Source organism: Mustela nivalis, assembly GCF_964662115.1.
Source record: "Mustela nivalis genome assembly, chromosome: 8".
In the NCBI taxonomy this organism is placed as follows: Eukaryota; Metazoa; Chordata; class Mammalia; order Carnivora; family Mustelidae; genus Mustela; species Mustela nivalis.
In genome coordinates, this window is record NC_139027.1 from 98,071,602 (window position 1) to 98,080,101 (window position 8,500).

At 41.5% G+C, this 8,500-nt stretch overlaps 1 long non-coding RNA gene across 1 annotated transcript in view; it reads right to left on the minus strand.

Moving 5' to 3' along the window:
* LOC309871415 overlaps positions 1 to 8,163 on the minus strand; it is a 28,691-nt gene extending 20,528 nt beyond the window's left edge. Inside the window, exon 1 of the long non-coding RNA XR_014315264.1 lies at positions 8,089 to 8,163. This is a non-coding gene — a long non-coding RNA (uncharacterized lncRNA). The remainder of the gene's footprint in view (positions 1 to 8,088) is intronic.
* Between the last annotated feature and the right edge of the window lie 337 nt (positions 8,164 to 8,500).

The following is an 8,500-nucleotide window of genomic DNA, read 5'->3' on the forward strand; positions in this document are numbered from 1 at the left end:
GAGGGTCCACATCTGGGCTCTCTATTATGTTCCATTGGTCTATGTGTCTGTTTTAGTGCCAGTACCATACTGTCTTGGTAATCACAGCTTTGTAACTTGATACCCAAAAAACAATCAAGTCAAAAAATGGGCAGAAGACAGGAATAGACACTTCTCCAAAGAAGACATACAAGCGGCTAAAAGACACATGAAAAATGTTCATTATCATTAACCATCAGGGAAATTCAAATTAAAACCACATTGAGATACCACCTTATACCAGTTAGAATGGCAAAAATTGACAAGGCAAGAAACAAGCGTTGGACAGGATGTGGAGAAAGGGGAATCCTCTTACACTGTTGGTGGGAATGCAAGTTGGTGCAGCCACTTTGGAAAACAGTGTGGAGGTTCCTCAAAAAATTAAAAATAGAGCTATCATATGACCTTGCAATTGTACAACTGGGTATTTACTCCAAAGATACAGATGTAGTGAAAACTATATATGCACCCCTGTGTCCATAGCAGCAAGGTCCACAATAGCCAAACTATAGAAAAAGCAGATTCAACAGATGAATGGATAAATAAAATGTGGTCCATATACCCAATGGAATATTACTCAGCCATCAGAAAGGATGAATACTCAGCTTTTGTATCAACGTGGTGGGACTGGAGGAGATTATGCTAAGTGAAATAAGTCAGGCAGAGAAAGTCAATTAACATATGGTTTCACTTACTTGTGGAACATAAGGAATAACATGGAGGATATTAGGAGAAATAAGGGAAAAATGAAGGTGGAGGGGAGATAACCAGTGACAACCAGTGTCAGACAGAAAATCCAGCTTCCTCAAACATGAGACAGGACAACTCTGAAGCATGGCCTACCTACTTTGTCAGAGGTCCCCATAAGGACTGATCCCAGCTTCCTAAAGATGTAACCTGCTCATCAACTCATCTGTAGACTACTCCCTGTCTTTTCTCACTTCCTCACTCTGCCACCCATGCTTCCTGGGACTACCTCCCAAATAGGCCATTTGCTCACATATCCTGGTCTTAGGGTGTACTTCTGGGAAAGTCAATATAGGACTCTTTACTGTAGATAAAAATAATACTAATATTCCAAGTGCCATTCAGGTGTCACCACATTTAATTCCCATAAAAATCCTTTCAGACAGAAGTGAATGGACAGTGGGGTGATGTGCCCAAGCAACTGAGTCCTCAGGGAGGACCCACCTTCTGACCTAGTGGAAACCACATGCAAAGACAGCTTCACTTTGGAACTTACATTAAGGAGATGAAGAGAAGATAAAAATAAGGTCTAATTAAGGACTGAGAGATCTGGAAGACCCAATTTATGAACCTTCACTAATCTGGGTGGGTCAGGGATCCAATGGGTTTGATAATAGTGTCAAGATCAGAGAAATGACCAGTCACTGTGATGGACACAGGGAGGGATTTGACTTCTATGATGTAACTAAAAAGATTTCTTTTGCTTCTACTACCTTTTCTTTTTAGAGTAAATCATGATAATACAATGCTTGTGGCAAATATGCATCCAGCCCTTCACTAATAATTACTATGGAATATTAAAAGGAATGATGTTGTGAATCATAAAAAGCATATATAATTAAAGACAACCTATAAGTAATGTACAGTCTTTCAGGAGACAAAAATCAGGACAATATGTTATCTTTGGTCTTTCAATGATCCATCAATCATAAACAACTCTTCCAGACTCCAAGTTATCATTCAGATAACCAACATCTAAGAATCCATTTGCATAATGGTTAGTCTTAATTTTAAACATTTCTGGAACATCAAGGAAGAATCAAATTTTCTCCAGATGAGTTTTCATCATGAAGGATCTTTAATATAGTTTCATTTATGGTGTATAATTAATCAGGAAAGACAGTTAACCAGAACTCCATACTCCCACCATTAAAAAGAAGAACAAGGCAAATATAGCCAGTGAGCAGCATAATAAAACCAATTCCATAATCTTTCCTTGTATTGAATGTCTTCTTCATTTCCATGAAAATCCTTTTAGCTAAATACAAACATTTCCAATTACAAACAGAAAAAAACATTATTTGATTTTTGCAGTAGCTGACCAATTAATAATGTTTATAGTTAATGGCAAAGAGTTCTTCCAGCCACAGATTCTGAAACAGCTGGAAGAAAAAAAAATAATAATAGCCTGTTGGAAGGGGGTTTTGTTTTCTTTAAAACAGTCTAAATGATCTTGGAAGACAGCTGAAGGATGAAATAAGCCTAACATTAAAAATTAAAAAAAAAAAAAAAAAAAGATGAGGATTTTGTGCTGCTTCACTTAATGGCAATTTCAAATTGCCCCACTAAAGTCCTGATCTATGTCTTTTGTACTGACCTTGCCATTTTCAAAATTTGGAATTTTGCATTAGAGTGAAGAAATTCAGTTTTATGTGGAATCCTGGCTTTTCTTCTTTTTCCTTATGTTTCTTTTAGTTCTTCTTGATCAATACATGTAAGACAACCTATCCTCCTTACTTTCCTATGGGGCTTGGTGGGCTATCTTAGCACTTACTTTGTAGTAATGTAGTGATTTTAGCACTGTATTAAAAATTAGGAAGAATAGAAAACTGCCCCCCCAAAAAAGGTTTTTGCATTATGATAGATTAGATGGTTAAGTTGATTAGACTGTGACAGACCAAAACCTTTAAGATTGGTATCTTAACTATCTTTTGCAATGTTGCAAATGGGATTTAGTGTGCTTCTGGCAAAGAATTTTGAGGTTTCTTTGAAATAAGGGGGGAAAAAGGAAAGTGTATTAAGAATTAGGCAGGTATAATAATTTGTTTTTGAAAAAGATGTGGACCTCTGGCTCTTGCTATGTAGCTAGTATGCAAACAACTCACAGAACACTCATCCCCTGCTTGTTCCCTGTAGCTGAAGGGCTGACCTATCACAGGTGCTATCTCCTTTATCCCCTCAGCATCCTATGAGCTCAGTCTGTTTTCTACTCTCTCCCTGATAAGGAAATTCAGAACAGCACATCTGCCTTTCCACTACCAGCATCTGTGTTTCTGTTTTTTTTTTTTTTTTTAAGATTTTATTTATTTATTTGACAGAGATCACAAGTAGGCAGAGAGGCAGGCAGATAGAGAGAGAGGTGGAAGCAGGCTTCCTGTTGAGCAGAGAGCCCGATGCGGGGGCCCGATCCCAGGACCCTGGGATCACGACCTGAGCTGAAAGCAGAGGCTTTAACCCACTGAGCCACCCAAGTGCCCCAGCATCTGTGTTTCTTTGCCTGACTACTTCTTGCCTGCCCAAGCACAACAGGCTAGAAGTGCTGGAGAATTAGTGACGCCCAAGAACTACCCTCAAAGCAATGACTAGTGGAGGTGGTGGATAGATACTGCAGCTCCCTTTCAACCAGTTCCAAGGTGTGGGTGCAGCCTGGTTCCCAGATTTCTCCAGCAGAACGAAACTTTAGTTTCCTAACATGCTGATTCACTTGAAGGTAACACTTCACTGGCTGCTTTTCTTTCCCCGTCTCCTCCCCATGGTCCTACCAATACTTCCTGTCATCACCTCACAATAAACTGCTTGCATTCTAACCTGTGTCACAGCCATTGGATTCTAGGAAACTAGAACTAAGACAATGCTCTCTTCTTTCAACAAGAAGCAGGAACTTGTCTTAGCCGACAGAAGATAGACATCCCCTGCTCAGCACTCCTCCTTCCTGTTGGAGTTTTTTTCCAAGGCTGCTTACTGTGTTCTGGTCTTTAAAATCACTGCATCTGTGAAAGCAAAAAGTGCCTCTTACCTTGGTCTAGAACAGAAATATTGCAGAAAGAGATTAAGCAAAATGGAAGGTAAAAGGAGAAAATAAAAATGGATTAGCTTGGAGACCCTGACAATTCCCTACCCACTGTCCCTTGTGGATGCAAGAGTGAACATTTGCCCAGGGGCAGGATTGGGGCAGTTGGGACAAAGTTTCTTTCCTTATTTCTGTGAAAGCAATTTTCCTCATATACCCTCAGAAATGTGACTTACCTGTCACATTATGTGTGACTTACTGGGGATCTGTTTTTCTCAAGCTGTGCTGATACAAGAAGTGAATCTAAACCAAGTGCTGCTATGAAGCCCAGACAACTTAATATTCATATCTTGATACACCTTGTATAGATGTCACTGTGAAAACTTGCACCATTTGATCTAAATTTCGATTAAAGTATTGATTTGATCTGGAATGCTACAGTGCAGTTCAGTGGGAAGGAGTTGGCATGGACCCAGGAATAATTGAGAGAGAATTTTAGAGCATGTCCTGGGGGTTCATTCAGGAAATTTGATTTTTTTTTTCTCTTTTACTTGAATGCAGATTTGGAAACCCTCAGTCTCAGATGAGAGCAGACAGGCATGAAATGGGTGAACTAGCAAACAAATCTAAGCATGCAAGGTTGCAATGTCCATAAGTCAGGTTGGAAGCTTGTCAAACAAGGTATTTTAAGGGAACAACTGTCCTTTATTCACACCTGGGGCATGTGCTGGAGAGTTGGGGTATCGTACCTTTTGAGAGGTTGTAAAATAAACTGGTGAACAACCTAAGAAACAATTCCCATAAAGAATGACCAAAGAAACAAAATATTTTTTTGGAAAGGAAAATAGTCATGGGAGTTACAAGAAATTCAGTTATTAGAACTGTCTTGTATAAAAGGGTATCCATGGGCTCTGTGCCACTTTAGAAGGCAGATCATAAACAAACTGGTAACACACAGATGAACAGAAGAGCAGGTATGGATTTAGCATAAAAGGGTGCTTTAACTCCCAGGACTGCGATTCATGAAGTCTCAGAAGTCCCTGATCTATCCCTGCTACAAACCAATGTAGGTGTTTTTAAAGATAGGAACTCAGCAAAGTCAATTCTTTGGCATTTTTGCCATTTTTGTTTTGTTTCGTTTCGTTCCATAGGGAATGAGGGAAACCAGCAGCTATCTCTTCAGCTAGAAACCACAAATTCCTAGAGATACATGCCGTACACTCAGTGTCAGCCTTTGCAGAGGACCAGCTGGCTGTTTTGTCACACACTCCATCACATGCCCATCATGGCAGTCTAAGACTGGAGGATGTGGTGACAGTCTCACAGTGGGTTCACTGAATGGAAATGGCTTGTTTTTTGCTACTGCCCATCATGGGTTCTCTTTCCTAATATGCCTTGTGGAAGCCACTGGTAAAAATGCTTTTCCCACGTCCCCGGGAGTTCTGGCAAGGTGGCTTGCATGGCAAGCAACTGGGAAATCGTATCTTCCATTTCTTGTCTGGCAAAGCAGCAGATTGTGACTGTGCCCATTCTTCCTCTTGGCAGCGTCCCATTCCAAGAGCCCTCCCTGTCAGTCGTGTGGGCTAATGACACCGGGGACTCCTAGGACCTCTGAAGACACAGCATGGTGTAGCAGACTTGTGTTTATATAAGTAACATGGTCAGGGGACTTCAGATTTCACTGGCTGAGGCCAAATGAGTGCTTAATTCTGAGGGAGATGTGGGCAGAGGACACAGTAAAAGGTAAAGGGAAACTGAAGCCATACAGTGCTGGGCTGTGGGGATGGGGGCTGGGTAAGGGAAGAGAATGTTCTGGACTTCTCTCTGAGGAATCTTTTTGTGAGAGACTCCGAGGCAAAACACAACATGAAGGAATGGAAAGTGTGGCTGAAGCACAGCTGGTAGGTGCCAGGCAAGGGGAGATGAGGCAAGAGAAGTGAGTAGCCAGACTTCAAAAATTTTCATGAATCCTCTGAGAACTGGGAGTGGACATGAAGACACAGGGGCACTCAGGTTTAGAGAGTTTACTTTATCCCTTCTTCCTCCACCCCGGGTGAGATTTTTAACTTAAGAATCAAAGAACTTTTGTGTTTTCTTGTTAGGGTGAATGATGTATGTCTAGCTCCATAGGCTCTCTGGTATGCATGTGTGGGTGTGAACTTGTGTGTGCGTGTGTGTTGAGGCTAGGAAGGCCCCCACCCATCGATTTATTTTTTCTCCCTGGCAATTGTTTTTGTGTTCACAAAAGAAATTCTTTGCAACTCAAATGTCATCATGAAGATGACAAAGACCCTCTGTGCAAAACTTTCTCTTGAGGATTATTTGAGACAAGCAGAGAACTCGGCATCATCCTCCAAGTCCCTAAAGGCCAGGCAAAGGAGGCTGGAGCTGGGTGGGTTGCTCAGCTTCCCCACTGGATCTGGGCATGCACCTAAGGTCATGGAGGCACCCTGCAGAAATGTCAGCCCTGGAGGGATCAGAGGCTGACTCCACTGTCTTATCTTCCCAGAGTAAGTGTCCCCAGCCTCCTGAGAAGGGACACGTTCAGAGAAAATATCCTTAGTGGTGGGTCTTCATGGATGAGACAGGGAACAAATATGAATTTCCAGATTTTAGCAAGCTAAAGTATTTCCCACAATCCTCAACGTCCCACTGGTGACGTGACAAGAGTCACTGAACCAAGAATTACCTGGGTCTGGGTGTGCCTTCTGACCTCAGATAAAGTGGGCTTGAAGACAAGGTGTAAAATGAATAAGCAACACACCTTTAGCTTCTAAAGAGAGTAACTCCAGTGGGAACTGGAAATGGTGCTGAGCTGCCTTCTTGGGCAGGGCTTCCGTTACAAGTAAAAGATAATTCTCACACTGGGGTTTATACTCTGACTCTTGGTCCCCCCACACCCCCAGTGATGAGCCCAGATTAGATCTCTCTAATTCTTTAGCTGTGAAATGTTTGATACACACAATTATAATATGCATGTCATAAAGCCCAGAAATAAAACTGCATGCCCCCACCCAATTAAAGAAACAGATCAGTAGCCCCCAGGTACACTACCTGGACCTGACTCCCACTTCGCCCCCAGAGGTATCTGCCACCCTGGAGTTAGTTGTCTCTCCTCCTGTCTATGGAGATTTGGGTTGCTCCCAGGGCTTTTGCTATGAGAAGAATGCTGTTGTGAGCATTCTTAAACACGTATCTGGTGCACGTAGGCCAGTTTCACCAGCGCAGATGATCCTGTGTGAAATTGCTCCACGGCAGAATACGTGCAGTTTTACTTTACCAGACAGTGCCAAATTCTCCTAAGTTACAGTCTATCCAGAAATGCACTGTTGTTCCGTTGTACCTTTGCGTGCTGCTCCACAGCCCTGCCAGATATCAGATGTGATCAAATATCTTAACTTTGCCAGACAGCATATGTATAATGCAATTTATTTGTATATTTCCCTGGTAACTAATGATATTGGGAATTTTTAATGTTTCCTGCCATTTGTGTTTCTTCATCTATGAAATGCCAATCCCAACTCTCTCCCTTTGGGCTGTCTTCTCTTTTTCTTACTAATCGGAGCCTTCTTCTCTTTCTCTCTCTCTCTCTCCCACCTTCCCCTACTCCATTGCCATTTAACTGTATGACACTTCTTTTTCACTTTCTTTGAGTTATTTTTATGAAGAGCAGCTCTCAGTTTTAATGAATTTGGATGCTTCACTATTATTTCCTTTGGTTCATATTTGGTTAAGGAAACCCTTTCTGACCTTGAAGTTCCAAGGATACACTTGTATATGTACTTCTAAAAGCATAACATTATGCTTTTATATTTAAATCTCTATTCCATGAGATGCATGGCATGAAGCAGTGTGCATTCTTGTTCTCCACGTGGATATGCAGTTGTCCCAGACTGTTTATTGAATACATGTGTGGGTCTGAGTCTTCACTCTTCCACTGGTTCATTTCTCTCTATACTAAAACCTCACTCAAATTACTATGGCTTTATAATCCTTTGGTATCTGTAAAGTCAACTTTCCCCACTTTGTTCTCTGTCTCCAAGGAGCTGTCCCCAATGCTTGCAGCTGTTAAAACAGAAGGTTGTGAACTTCCTGTGAAAAATGGACTTCCCAAGTCAACTGATGGCTATAGCACCTGCTAATCTCCTGGGACTTCTGATCTCACTTTATTTCTGCCATCACAGTACTGTGCTTACTATCTTACAAGAGCTGCCATTCATTTAAAAGTGTATTTTAAAATAACCTTCCAGCATTTTTCAAGTTTTATCATAGACATTTTTAGTCCACCACTGAAACCACAATTGATTCCTCACTAGTAGTACATCACAGAAGTCCATGGAGAATGCTCTTCTGGGAGTGACACAGTGGATTCTGCTGCTTGTGTGCTGGGGTTGGAACTTGTGGCACAAGGCATGTTTAAGGAGTTCTATTTGGTTCTAAGAGTTCAGTGGGATTCCGAAGTGCTTGAAGATAATCCTGGACACTTCAACCAATAACCCCTGCACCCCCTTTTTTTAAATCACCTCCCCTAACTCAGGGTCAGCCCAAACTCAAGAGACAGAAGAAGACTCTCCAATTCCTAATGGAGAGCTTCTTGGGGACTTCCTGATAATTGAGGTCAGTTGATAATAGGTATTGCTTGTCCTGTAGTCTTTCTCTTCTTTGTTGGAAGTGTTCAAGCTTCCCAATGAAACCCTGATACAACTTGTGAGATTAGTACTCTAA